Genomic DNA, 14,276 nt, shown 5'->3' with positions numbered 1-14,276 from the left:
AAAGATGAAGGAGAAAATAATCTGTGTGGTGTGTCATCATCCAGAGTTATAAGATACGACGTGTGAACTCTACAGAGAAAAAAAGGAGCAGGCTTGGGTGAAAGTCACTGAGGAGACAGGTTTTGAAGGTAAGTTCTGGAAATATTTGTTAAGTTGGATTTGCCAGCACGGGTGTCCTAAAAGATGGAAGAGACTCAGAGACACCTTCCTGATAGAGAGGAGGAAGGAGCAGGAAAAAAAGAGTGGGGCGGCGGAAGAGCCAGGGAAAAGATGGAAGTTCTCTACGGTCCTCTCTTTCCTCGACCCCTTCATTATCCCCAGGGAGACCTCCTGAAACATGGGTCAGGGGGGTCGAGGATGACGTCTCAGGGAATATCCAGGCAGGGCCAGGGATAACCAGGGAGAGGCAGCAGGCCTCTCATGGATTGAGTGTAGTAGTTTGTTGAGAGATGAATATGCACACACATACAGTGTCAGCGCGTCGCCCCTCAGCTTGTCAAAATAGTCCAGTGTCTAGCCTCAGACGTTGGCATGGCGAGTCATAGGCCAATTAGAGTCCGGTATGTCAGGCATAATGAATTTAAAGTAGTTTTAAATAAAAACATAGATCTCAGCATGGCTGCAAACTTTGTCTTAAGATGGCTAAATTGTTTTCTGTGTTGAATAAATAATGAATTAAAGTTTAAATTTCCTAGGTTTTTATTTATCTATTTTCTTTCCGGTCTGTATTTCATGGGAGCTTCATCCCCAAAACACTGAAAACTAACAGGTCTGTAGTGGCAACTCAAACAAAATCCTCTTGTATCCTCTTGCAGGACAAGAAGTTTCCAACTAAGGCTACTTTCCAAAAGACAGTTTTGATAAATCCACAGATGAAAGGAGGCAGCGTTGCAGTGACAAAAAAGGGAATGATTTGTCCCTCATAGTTGTGGGTAACAAATAAACATCACATGTTTACCAGGAGTCTTCTTCACCTGAACCCACATGGAAATTCACAACAATAAGCAACCCTTTATGGCAGCAAAAACACAGCGGCAGGACATGCAAACAAATACCTTTCACATTTGAAATCATACGGTATCAATTCCCAGTACCTGGCAATCAGTATTGGTACTTGACGGTACCAATTTTCAGTACTTTTTTGTTTTTATGTGGTAAAAAATATCTTTTTTTAAATAATAAAATCGAATTTTTTGTCAATTTAACATATTTATTCTTCAATATATAACCTTGCAACGCTGCATTCATGTCCAGTATGGAAAATCGTCTACTCTTCCATCCCTACTTATAACCCCACATACCTGTTAGAAACAATATTTCAATAGGTGACATAAAACTTTAAATTAATCCTCAGAGTCCAAAACAAAAACATAACAGATAGAAATTTAAATGCAAAACTAGGCAAATTGTGATTTTTATATCAGCTTGCTGTCCTCTATGGCTCTACCAAGGTGTTAGTTTCACCGTTTTTAAGCTGATTCCTCTGGTCATGACACTGTTTTAACTAAGTTAAGTAAATGTTTGTGAGAAAATAAACTGAGTGAGGACGAACACAAAGATTTATAAACTTTCTTTCTTTTGTTGAAGGACTAAAAACCCTAAAATCACATCCTAACTGTGTATGGTAAATGTCCATCACTGAGCATGTCTGTGATGAACAAAGCTTTGGTTTAGGTTTAGGTTTTGGTTATATAAGGTTACAGTTCATGTTTTTGTTGGACTAAATTAGTTTAGATAATCCTCATAAAACATCAGAAAGGCAGTTCAGTTGTGTCATGAAATCACACACGTATACGAAACAAGAAACACTGAGGTTTAGAGGAGCCAGAACTACACACAGAGTCAAAGTCATAATAAACAGGCTTTAAATGTGGAGCGCTTTGTGACTTTTACTTTGAAAGGTCTTCATAAACAAAATCTGCTCTCAGGACTTTCAGCGATCAATCAAAGGAGGAAAAAGTGACGACAAATCTGCTGCTATCTTCTGCTCGTGTGCAGAGTTATTCAAACATCTCCACCATCAGAGCCCTCAGGGACCACACTTCAGGTCTCTGAGGTCTGAGGAGGCAGACTGTGAACTGTGGGGGCAGAGGATGATTCAAGACTCACAGTCTCCTCAGAACCACAATCACTGCCAGAGTCTGCCGTGTTGTCAGAGAACATAAAGACAGGTCAAAGGTCAAATGTGCAGACATTATGAGAGCAAGCCTGAGATCTGTTAAATCAATAAGCCACACAGTATCGCATACTTTGATGTTTATCTTTCAGCGTCACCATGGGAACTAATAACACGCTGCTCTGCGTAATTGCATGAGAAAACCCAGGGAAAGTCTGCTGATGGCTGATTATCAAGAACAAGAGGGGAGGAGGTGACTAGGGGGAGGTGAGGGCAGACGAATGGAGCAGCAATTACGGCAATTATCATTAGAGATTTATGTGACATCAGGCGAAGAACGACAAAACCTCAGACCGGGACCAGGTGATGTGGACACGAGGAGGACGAAGAAGAAGAAAAAGAAAGAGCAAGATGGTTTCGCTCAGAGCTGTGACACCAGCGTCTCATTTTCTATATCTGTCACAGCGGCTGAAAAGTTTGAGTCCTGTACAAAGAAGGTATGATCATACCTGGTCCACGGCTGTAATCATCCCTGCATGCGCCCTGTGCGAGAGGATGACAGCAGACAGAGGGATGAGTCACCACCTGCAGGAACAGACACAGAAGAATCAGTGAAGAGGGAGCTGCAGACAGACGCCGAGGTGTCCACCTCGCTATTTTCATGCAAATGACGGTTCATTGAAGAAGACAGGATGAATGGGAACTGCAGAGGAGAAATAACATTATGTAAACATTAAAAATGTAAATGAGGCAGAGGCGATTTTGTGCAAAGACATTATGGGTAAATACTCTGCATCATGAAGGCTGGACACCAACGTTTGTTTGGGACCAGAGTCTCACAGGAGATTTTACAGACAAAGAGCGTGACAAGAAGAAGTGAGCATGTTTCACAGATTAGTATGGTGGCCAACAAAGGCCATACTGCAACAGCTAAAACGACATGCATATTGATAAATGCAGATCATATTCAGAAACCCAGTACATCCAAAGCAAATGAAACAGCGGAAACACACTACAAAGGAAACAAACGCACAGCTAGAAGCAAAATAACTGCAGTAAAAGGGCTGATTTAAAGCTATACTTAACAACTTTTCAGACTCATTTTGCAACTTTTTTCAAAAAAGCTACTGGCAACAAAACTTTTTATGTCAGTCTCCAAACTACAGGGAAGCATGTTTTGGCGTCCAGCATCTGCTGCGTCTCTACAAACTGCTCGTCTACTATAGACTGTAAGAAAAAACATGGATGTCACATTGCTCGGCTCGAAGTGAGGTTGCCACAAAAACTGCTCCCCCTGGTGGCTGGCTGCAGTATAGGTCAAAAAAATCCATCTCCCCAGTCATTTCAGACGGGCTGTGGTCAAACTTTAAAAAATCAATACACCTCGCAGAAATGTTTCTCACATCGGATTGTTGTGGTGATTTTAAGATGTTTTTTTTTCCCCCCAAGTTTTGTTTTCATTAGTTATAAGAGGTTAAAACAAGGAATTGCATCACATTTAATGATAATTGACAGCTGCCGTTCTTGTGTATTTTTTTCGGGGAATTGCCAAGAAGTGATTAGACTCAGTCACCTGGATGGACTAAGATTCACTCTGCGTCCCTCATAGCCTCTACTGCTTAGAGTCTGGCTGCCAATGGCGGCACCTGTGACAGGAGTATTTTGGCTTCAAAACCATACAATGGTAAATGGCGGAGCCACACTGTCCACTCTATATACATTCTGGATTGGTTACTAGGCGCTGCCCAAGTAGCTGCCTGTTGCAGCAGCTCTCTCTTCTTTGTCCGTTTCTTGTAATTTTTTTCGTCTCTTTTTCGTAATCTTTGTATTTGGAGTGGATCATTACTTTGTATGGTTCATTGTTGGTCACGGACACCAAACTTTTTGTGGCTTTGGCGATATTTTTTACTACTTTTCTCCTGTGTTTGTCTGGAGATCCTACATGTAACCATGGCTGCATTGTTTACATGCGAAATTAGCTGTTAGCAGCCTGTAGCATGTCAATGCTAACTAGTGTAGGGCTTGATGATTTCCCTCGAGCTGAGGAGAAGGAGGTGAGGACGACGTGCTGGTTCTCGGATGTGAGCTGGGAGGTGACGACGTGGACCTGTCCTTCCATCCATCGTTGTTGGGAACGTGGGATCTAGCCCCGGGGGATGGAAGAGCTAGCTGTGCTAACCCAGCGGCATCGTGCTGTTCACGGATGTGGCTGACGGAGCTGACATCGGACGCCGGCCCCACATTGGAGGAGCTTCGCCTGCTGTGAGCAGACAGGATCCAGGAGACAGAGACTGAACAGGCTGCTGGGGAGGCTCAGTCCTGGACCCTGTGGAGGTGGAGACTGACTGGGCTGGAGAGTGGTGGACGAGTGGTGGACGAGTGGTGGACGGGATGTCGTCATCTAATTTCTTATGGACCTTTTTGCACTTTCTATACTCTTTCTTACTTTTGTTTTCTTAAATGCTGCGGTGACTCCTGAATTTCCCCTCGGGGATAAATAAAGTATTTTCTATTCTATTCTATTCTATTCTATTCTATTCTATGGCTCACACCTGCATCCAGAGCAGGGGACTGCAAACACATGAATCTTGAATCTATCCCTGTCTCTTTATGGTCACTTTTGTCAGTCCCAAGCCCAGATAAAGGAGAAGGGTCGATATTCTGACATGAGAACTGCAAGGATCGACAAAATAGACTGTATAATAAATAGATGTAGTCTCTCTGATGTCACCTGTCTGTTTCTGAAACAGAAAAATGAAGCAGATCGGCTATCACGGCCATATTGGAAGTGGCAAGGGCTTCGCGTACAGCTATAGGGCACCAGTCAGTCAAGTTACCTGAGCTGTGCTTCTGATTGGGCAAGCTTGCGATCCTAATATCCTCTGAACTGCTGGGTTAGGAAAAAATTCACCCCCTGCACAGTGTGTGCTGATAGTGAAATTACTGATTCAGACAGGAGACATTTTTTTTTTTTTTTTTGAACCAGGCTGTAAACCAAGCGGCAACCTCCGGTCTCAGAATATGAGACAATGCAGAAGTGCTAAAACCTGAAGTTTCTCGAGTGTTCGCTTGAGGCTTGCTCTGGAAGTACTGGAAGTCACATACACACCAAGCCAAAAAAAGCTGTTTTCAAAGCAGAAATTAACCTATTTACAGCCTGGTTCAAAAAACGTCTCCTGTCTGAGTCGCTATTTTACTATCGGCATCCACTGTACAGGGGGTGAATTTTTTTCTGACGTGGCCGTTCAGAGGATATTAAGATCACAAGCTCCCCCAATGAGAGGCACAGCTGAGGGTCACGTGACGGCCGGCGCCCTATGGCTGTAGGTGAAGCCCTTGCCACTACCAATATGGACGCTATAGCCGATGTGCTTCATTTTCTGTTTCAGTAACAGACGGGTGACGTCGGCAAGACTACGTCCATGTTTTATACAGTCTATGCTGTAAACAGGTAAACTTCTGCTCTGAAACAGCTTTTTTTGGCTTTGTGTGTATGTGACTTCTGGTACTTCTGGAGCCAGCCTCAAACTGACATTTGAGAAACATTAGATTTTAGCACGTCCACATTGTTTCATGTTCATAGACCAGAAGTTGTCATTTGATCAACACTAAATATGCAACAAGGTTGCTAAGTAGGCGCCTCTTCCTCTGCTTCTCTCTCGTGACCTGTACCACAGAGCACAAGCCTTGAGTACTTTGCTCTAAGACTGACCTTCAGTGTTTCTGGTTGTATGTGTTTTTGACTTAAGTTTCGATTTCGTATTAGCTGCCTGTTTGATGTGTGTTTTTGTCGGCGCATTTGCTGTTGAATGTGTAGCGTTTCTGAATATGGTTCATCTTTATGCATGTTGTTTCAGTTGTTGCTGTGTGTTTAGCCCTTACAGGCCACCATCGATTAATCATGATATTGTTATGTACTGTTTCACATGGATATAAGCTGCAAACGCTGCAAAGTGTTTTCACCCCACGGTTCGATCATTTCCCTGCTCTGTAATAAACGCCGACTCTCACACTGGCGCCTGCAATGATCTAATTGGGCTTCATATGTTACATTAAACACGAGAGGTAAGAGCTGGCGCACACCGTGCAACAAGGTCACACTCCACTGAGCTTACACCCCTCCTACATACACACACATGTGCACAGATGTACAATAGAAAAACACACACCCTCAGGCGTGCAACCACACACAGAGCTGCAGGTATACATTAACACATGAAAGAATCAATACAGCGTCATATAACAGCGGGACATTAAGTTTATATGTTAATAAGATTTGATGGATGATGCTGTTATGGTGACGTTTTATTCATTAATAGGAGCTGGCGTGAGCGCTGTTTGATGCATCGCAGCATCTGAAAGGATTTCATCAGCGAATCAAATAACAGCTTTTTACATTAAGTACATTTGGATCAATGTTGGAATGATATCATTTGTAAAATGCTGCAGCATAATGATCATAAAGCATAACAGGAGCTGAACGGTGCATACAATATCTAATATATGCATACAATCGTCTGCACTCAAAGAGAAACAACCACCCTGCACAGTTTAAAACACGGCTCCTGTCGCTTCATCTGAGCCGCTCTGCAGGTCTGAGTGTAATATCTGCAAACTGATCCCCTCAAACCACCACTGACAACCGTTTACATATCCCCCCCCAACCGATCAGCCATATCAAACACACATGTTCGGACTGGACGGCCGGTGTTGTGACAACCAGCAGATGTATGGTAGAGGGAAAATGGCTGCGGGTTACTGCTCAGGAGTCTGGATTAAGGTTGAAATAGGAGGCAGAGTTTGCGTCCATGAACTGATCCTGTGGGTCTGACCTTCTTTTGCGTTTTTTCACTCATGCAGCAGAGGGAGAAGTCAAATACTTGCTGTTCCAACAAGTTCGCTTCACATTCAGACAACAACAGCTAAATGCCTGAAATCCAACCAACATGGACTTCTCTACATTTGGACGAGCACCTTCACAACGTGATGCACAAGCTACAAAGTGGAGCATATAGGGCTGCAGATTTAGAGAAATATTTGTGAAATATATTTGTCAGATATTATACATAAAAGTTGAATGTTTTATCTAAATGTTGAATGTTATTTTTTAATCTTATAAACAAATGTCCTGATTCTAGATATTTCACTAGGTTTCTTAACATTTAGTTTCGTTCTAAATATTTATCAAAAATTTATAAATCTTAAGCAAAAATTACAAGATATTTACCAAGGTTTCTAAATATTATGTCAAGATTTCTTAATCTTCAGCAAACATCTATAAATCTTAGGGAAAGATTTCTAAAAGATTTCTAAAAATGAAGTCAGGATTTCTAAACCTTGAGGAACAATTTCGAAATATTTAGCAAATATGCAAATTCACACTCCTGCCTGCTGGGTGTTACCAAAATAAAAGTTTGAGGAAGCGATTTGGAGAATGTCAAGCTCTTCTTCTTCGATGTCGGCCACTGGATCTCTAACGGTGCCATCACAGCACTTGGTATGTTTATTTTCTAACCCCACATTTAGCCAACTTTGTATGACTTTCTCAAAATCCTGCTTGGCTGGATCACTTCCTTCAACTTTTACTTTGGTACTTCCTGCGGACAGGAGTGTTAATTTGCATATTGGCTAAATATTTAGAAAAATCTTACCTTAAGATTTAGAAATCTTGACTTCATATTTAGAAATCTGTGATAAATATTTAGACTAAGGCTGTATTCAGACCAGAAAGGTCCTTTGGTCCACTTGTTTGGTCCGGACCAAAAGCGGGCTTTATTTTTTTTGTTTGGTGCGGTTCGTATTCAGATTGTACTTTTTGCAAGTGGACTATATTCTGTAAACACATCCACGTGTGTGACGATCAGTGCTCTCATTGGACAGCACTGACAAAGGTGACACACAGAGTACAGACCAGGACATGGAGGTAAACATGTGTGTTTGTGCTCTTATTAGAGCTGCAAAATCATTTTCAGTTTCAAGAGCAGCTACTTCAAAGCAGGCTTAACAACACCGTTTACAATTTAGGAACAGGAAGACGAATACATGCAGCAAGGAGACGCTATGCTCTGCGTGTCCTGACCCACAACATGCTAGCAACAGTGTGGCTAAACAGAAGGTGGAGGATCAGGATGAATCAAAGACGGTTAAGTTACAGTGGCTTTATAGGCCCAAAAGGCGCATGTATCCTGTAGTTAGTTCGGATGGACCTTGGTTTGTATTCAGACCTGCACCGGGCCTGCGGACTGAGACCACCTCAAAAAGTGGGTCTCAGTCCACTTGTTTGGTCCGCACCAGGGTTCGTTTGTGTCTATTCACACCTGCATGAAAAGTCCGCATCAGCGTGGGAAACGAACCCTGGTTCGTTTAAAGTGGACCAAACAGTCCAGGTCTGTATACACCCTTAGTTAAATATTAAGAATAAAACTAGAGGTTCAGTACCTTAGCCAAATATTTAGAATCAGGAAATTTATATATAATATTTGACAAATATATTTCACAAATAATTCTCTAAATCTGCAGAAAAAGTGATGCTTTAGAGCTAAATGTGGAGAAATGTTGTTGTTATTTGCAGTGCGTGCAACTTTACAATCGGCGCCTCAAAGCTGCACGCTCTCCTAAAACTAAAAGTTACACCAGAGGATCATTTCCCAGACTTTCATGAGAGAAATCCCTTAAACACATTTCACACTGCACATTTCATACTCCTCTTCCTCAGTGCAGCCAGATTCTTCATTTCTATTGAAACCTTCCAGAAAATCTTCTCTAAGAATGAATTTTTCAACGTGTGAGAAAAGTTTTTAAAGGCTCCAAAACTTAAGTCCAGCACTCTCTGGCTCCATCCCGTCACAAAGCCTCTCATTCATATTCCTCCTCTTGCTTTTGTCCAGGAGATCAGATCTGAAACCACTTGGTTACAGCCCCACAATAAAAATAAATCAAACCGTTCGATGCATAATGCAGCAGAGCACTCACTTGATAAGTATTACACTTCAGTAAGACTGGGCTCGCTGTGCATTAAAACAGGAGCCTTTTGCATAATTAATGAGGCACTTGGTTCCAAGCACCAATTACACGGGGAACAATGGCTGAGTCCAATTGAGCAGTGCAGCCATCTGCTGCAGAGACAGAGAGGAAGAGGTGTAAATAAAGCTGCTGCAGCCGGCCCACATGCAGACCCAGACCAGCTGTGTCTTTGTTAGTGTGGAGCCATGATCCGGATGTTTCCGGCACGGATGCAGAGACAGGAGGGAAGAGGAAGAAGAAGCAGAAGAAGAAGAGGATGGAGTAAAGAGAAAAAACAGATAAAACAGACACCAAGAGGAGCAAAAGTTTGTGTCACAGCTCGTCGTTTGCATCTCTGATCAAAGAGGTGGTTTCTCCAGATACCCGCAAAGAAACAAACAAACAAGAAACCCTGCTTTGACGAGTCGAGAAATACAGATGTGAAATCTGAAAAGAGTGATTCGAGTTGCATAATTTCTCTAGGTTTACCCAACATCCAATCAGTGAGATTTATGTAAAAAGATTCAAAAGGGGAGAAAAAATAAACAGAGCATCGGCAGGAAATCGTCTGAGAAATGGACGGAAAACACCGCAAAGGCTAACAAACAAAACCTGAGCCACAGAGGCCGGAGAGATGAAAAAACCAACATCTCTGCTTGGGATCAGATCACAGACACTGAAAAATAAAACTCTCTTGAGGTGCATCGGCATGTGTTTGACAGAAAATCTCTTTTTCTGATTTGATTTCACCGACAAACACAACACGAGGCCTGCAGTAAAACCAGACACGCTCATACATATTTACAGGATACGATGATGACTGCGCTGTAAGAGATGACGAGAGGATGATACAGTAGTTTAAATTTAGATAATAAGCGCTCATTAGTGCTCAGCAACAATCTTCTTTGTAAGCACGTCCATCAAGCAGCTGCTGGAGTCATAATACGGCTAATCCAGCCCGAGCCCGGACAGCAGGAGCCATAAACGCAGTTATTTCTGACCGCAGTAAACAGACGATCACGAGCAGGACTCCAGCATGGAGCGTAATCGAGCTGTTTGACCCAAAGTGAGCTTATTATATGGATTACAGAAGCAGAACTATGCCCAGATTATTCCTCATAAAGTCAAACAGACACAACAGTTGTTTCCCCAGCCGAAGGGCTTTAGTTCTTTCTCTTTCCCTCTCGTTTCTGGTTCTTGGACGGCAGCCTGGACGCTTTAAACAGAAACAGAGGGCTGTAATGGAAACTGGCTGCTTTCCCCCAAACAAAGACCAGAAAACGGTCCCACCTTTCTTTCTTTTTGTCACTTTGGGATTTCTTAAAGGTGCAGAAACAGAGGAAATGAGATATAATGTTTATGTGAAATATCTTAAACAAGTGAATAATAATCCCAATAAAGCTTTTGTTTTCTTTTTATTACGCTAGAAAAAAGTTTTTTATGTTTATATTACTGTCGGTCTCGCCTATGGAGGCAGACATAATGAATGATCATTGTCCACGGCAGATTTTGGGATGTGGAAAGAGCAAAACATGGCTTTGCTGGCTGCTGTTGCTGAAAGCTACCTGGAAGCCAGGAGGAGAGGAAACGTTGAAGAGGAAAAACTGAAATCTTATCATGTGTTTTTGTCTTATTTCTAGAAGAAAATGTCTTTTTAGACTTAATATGAGCCACATTAACCTGACCAGTCCAGAAAAATGTCTTATTTCAAGTTATTTAAAGACAAAAATTAGGTCTGAATTTCTTTAAACAAGTAAAAAAAAAAAATCTGCAAATGGAACAAGAGAAAAGTTACTTGTTTTAAGAATTTCTAGTTTCAAGCTAATTTTTCTTGTTCCATTAGCATTTTTTTTTTGACTTGTTACAAGCAACTTAGACCTTACTTTGTCTTTAAATAACCTGAAATAAGACATTTTTCTGGACTGACCAGTTGAATGTGGCTTATATCTAGTACAATGAGACAATTTTTTACTAAATATAAGACAAAAATACTTGATAAGATTTCAGTTTTTTTGCAGTAAAAGTTAATATTTTTGTTGTTTTGCATAAAAGAATTGTTATTGAGAGTATTTGCTGATGGAGAATCACAAACATGGATCACATGAGTCTAAATCCATCACATTTTGTCCAAAAAGATCAGAAAGAAATGAAGAGAAACCAGGACAGACAGCGACTTAAAAGAGAGTAAACATGGGTGTGGAGTTTTCAAGCTGGGGGTCATCAATGAAAAAGTTTGGTCTAAAGGACGACGCTGAAGTTGGCTGTTTTCTGCTCCACAGGTAAAGGTGTGTAACGCCACATTATGTAACAATGATCCAATATGTAATAAAGTAATAGATTTTCACTTTGTTATGTAATAATGCTGCATTTTGTAATACAATTTCCCACATTATGTAATAAGTTCTCACTTATTGCAGGTGGGAAACCAAATTTTGAAATAAGTGATGTAATAAGTCAGAACTAATAACATAATGCGGCAAATTTTATTACATATTATGTTCAAAAATTTTATTACAAAATGTGACATTATAAAATGAAGAGAAAATTTATTACATTATTACAAATTTGGGGCATTATCATACAATGTGGCATTACAAGCTGCAACGTAGTGTCCATAGCGTTGTTTATTGGTTGTAATGTCATTGTTTGTTGTTTATGGTATAGTCCAGAGCAATTCAATTAGTGGCCCAAAGGCAAACTTTGAGTGGCCCGGAAGAAGCTGCTATGTGATTGGGATTCAGATCTGATGAGAAAAACATCTTTTACAAACACTGACAAGTTCTTACAAAAATTCCAACATTATTACAAATATTGACGGCAACACCAATTGTAACCTAGCAACTAACCCACTGCATTGTGTCATTAGCAGGTGCGTTTGAAAAGTCAACTTTAGCAGTCCTACACAGGTGAAAATAGCACCTCTCTTTCTACCCTTCAACGAAAAGCAAAGATAATCGTGTGTTTAATCCTGCGTGGACTAGAAAGTATTTATTTAACTACCCAAAAACCAAACCAATGTGTTTGCTCTGATGAAAAACATGCCGCGTTTCTGACAAACTTTCCTGAGGTATCCCATGAAGGGGCGGCTAAAAATCAGAGTTTGACTGTGTCTAACAACCGGAGCTGTGCTGTAATAAAGCAGACTATGAGGCCGGGCTGCTCAGGGTTGGCCTGAAGATTTTAAAAGACCCCCACCATCCAGCTTACTGACTTTTTTAACTTTCTTCCCTCACAGAAAAGGTTGAGATGCATTAAAACCAGAACAAGCAGGTTCCAAATCCTCTAGCCATCCAACTCCTTCACACTTTAAAGCACTTTTAATATCACTTCAGTTCAACAGTCAAATATCGGTTTTATTTTAAGTTTGGTACTTTTAATATGCACTGTACTTATTTATTTATTTATTTATTATTATTATTTATTTATTATTATTATATATCTTGGAGCAGTTTTATTGTATCTTACTTTTGCCAAATTTTGCCACAAGTGCTGTGTGTATTTCCATGGTTATATTTATCATATCTAACTATCTGATCAATTTTACTAGATTGTTTTATAAAACAGATGGATTTTATCCTCTTCTTTTTTGTCTCTATTGTCCAATCGAGAGTGTTGGCATGGCAACCAAGTATTGAATCTTGAATCTTAACTTTGCTGCTAAAAATGTGCGGCCCAGTTCATGTCCTTAGTCTGAAAATTCGGCCCAACCGTATTTTTGATGGAATAGCCCTAACTGATGTCAGCGTTTCTCTGTCTGAGAGTTTTCTTTTCTCTCTGACAGTCAGAGGTGGATTTGAGCTTCAGCATCAACGCCCATCAACATGATGATCAGAACAAATGAGTCCATCTTTAGGATCCTGTTTGATCTGTAAAAGCTGAGAGTTGCTTAGTGATGGGATGTTTTAGCAACATGTGAACACTCCATGTCGCTAAAATTCATATTTCTACACACTTCACATTTAAACTTTAGGATACATTTCTGACAGATAATGTTTTAATCTCCTGTGAAAAATGTGTAAGCTTTCCTGCACGTGACTCCTTCCCATGTGTGTGTGTGTGTGTGTGTGTGTGTGTGTGTGTGTGTGTGTGTGTGTGTGTGTGTGTGTGTGTGTGTGTGTGTGTGTGTGTGTGTGTGTGTGTTGGAAGATGGAGAGCACCATTAGTCGCTCTAATGCGGGCGCTAAACCTATTGTCTCAGCCTGATCATCGTTCACTCTGATAGCCCTCAACGGCAGAACCTTGTGAGGCCTTTAAAAACAGATTAATAAAAATAATTTTATCCTTCCTCTGACAGCAGCCTGGAAGGCATTACTGCAGGGCAGCACACAGACCCCCGGACGATCTCCAGAAGCGGATTAAGCAGCATTAACGAGACAAATTATGGCCTCTGTGTCCTCAAAAAGCCATGAGAGAAAAGAGAGAAACTCAGTCTTGTTCATGAACAAATCCCCTCCCTCCTCAGGTTGTTCATCTAACTGCTATCTTATTTTCCCGAGGCCACCCGTGCTCAGCGTGACCCTAACACCTCCTCCCTGGTGGCTAACCTGCAAGAGTCAAGGCCGAGTTAACACGTTACAATTGATGCAAAAACAAACAGCTGAGAATTAGCACATCAAGCAGAAATGGGTGAGAAAATAAACAGCAACAAACGGCATGAAGCGGCCACCGCCTTGCAGCCTATTTGCTCCATCAGTGAGAGAAAAAAAACCTCCCCAGATGTGACACTGATCCATTTAAAGCTCAGGGCCCGTCTCATTTACATTCCTGATAAAATATCTGAGGTTATGCTGCGCCACGTATCAAAGAACACGACTAATCACGTCCCCGAGTTGCGCCGCCATGGAGGAAGCAGGAGGTTTGTTTCAGAGGAGGCTTGTGTTACCCTGGATTTAAATCACCGCACCTTTACACGATCCATCATGGAACGGCGCGCCAAGGACTGCCGGAGCAGGGCACAGGCCCTGACCCACATGACATGAGATAAGAAAGCAGGGGAAGTCTGCTTCGTGATGAATCACCGTGTTGAAAATGTTCCCCTAACCTTCAGGAGGTGAGGAGAGTCAGCACTGCTGGCGGCTGCTGGCTCTGTAAATAAAACCTCAACATACGCCTGGAGTCTACCTGTCCAACCTGCCTCATTCAGTCAGCTCATTCGTCC

At 41.5% G+C, this 14,276-nt stretch overlaps 1 long non-coding RNA gene across 2 annotated transcripts in view; it reads right to left on the bottom strand.

The window, feature by feature from the left end:
• Window positions 1–14,276, bottom strand: part of LOC141809968 (uncharacterized) — a 231,588-nt gene that overhangs the window by 14,221 nt on the left and 203,091 nt on the right. The window contains exons 6-7 of one of the 2 annotated variants that reach the window (XR_012600027.1): window positions 2,626–2,701; window positions 2,000–2,141 (exon numbers count right to left, since the gene is read on the bottom strand). This is a non-coding gene — a long non-coding RNA (uncharacterized LOC141809968). Of the gene's footprint in view, window positions 1–1,999; window positions 2,142–2,625; window positions 2,702–14,276 lie in introns of those variants that run through there. The other variant, XR_012600026.1, reaches the window with a different exon arrangement.

The sequence above is a fragment of the Halichoeres trimaculatus genome, unplaced genomic scaffold (assembly GCF_033239565.1).
Source record: "Halichoeres trimaculatus isolate MK-OKI-2021-1 unplaced genomic scaffold, fHalTri1.1 fHalTri1_scaffold_20, whole genome shotgun sequence".
In the NCBI taxonomy this organism is placed as follows: Eukaryota; Metazoa; Chordata; class Actinopteri; order Labriformes; family Labridae; genus Halichoeres; species Halichoeres trimaculatus.
The sequence above is the reverse complement of the archived record's forward strand: the minus strand, read 5'-3'. Positions and strand labels throughout refer to the sequence as shown.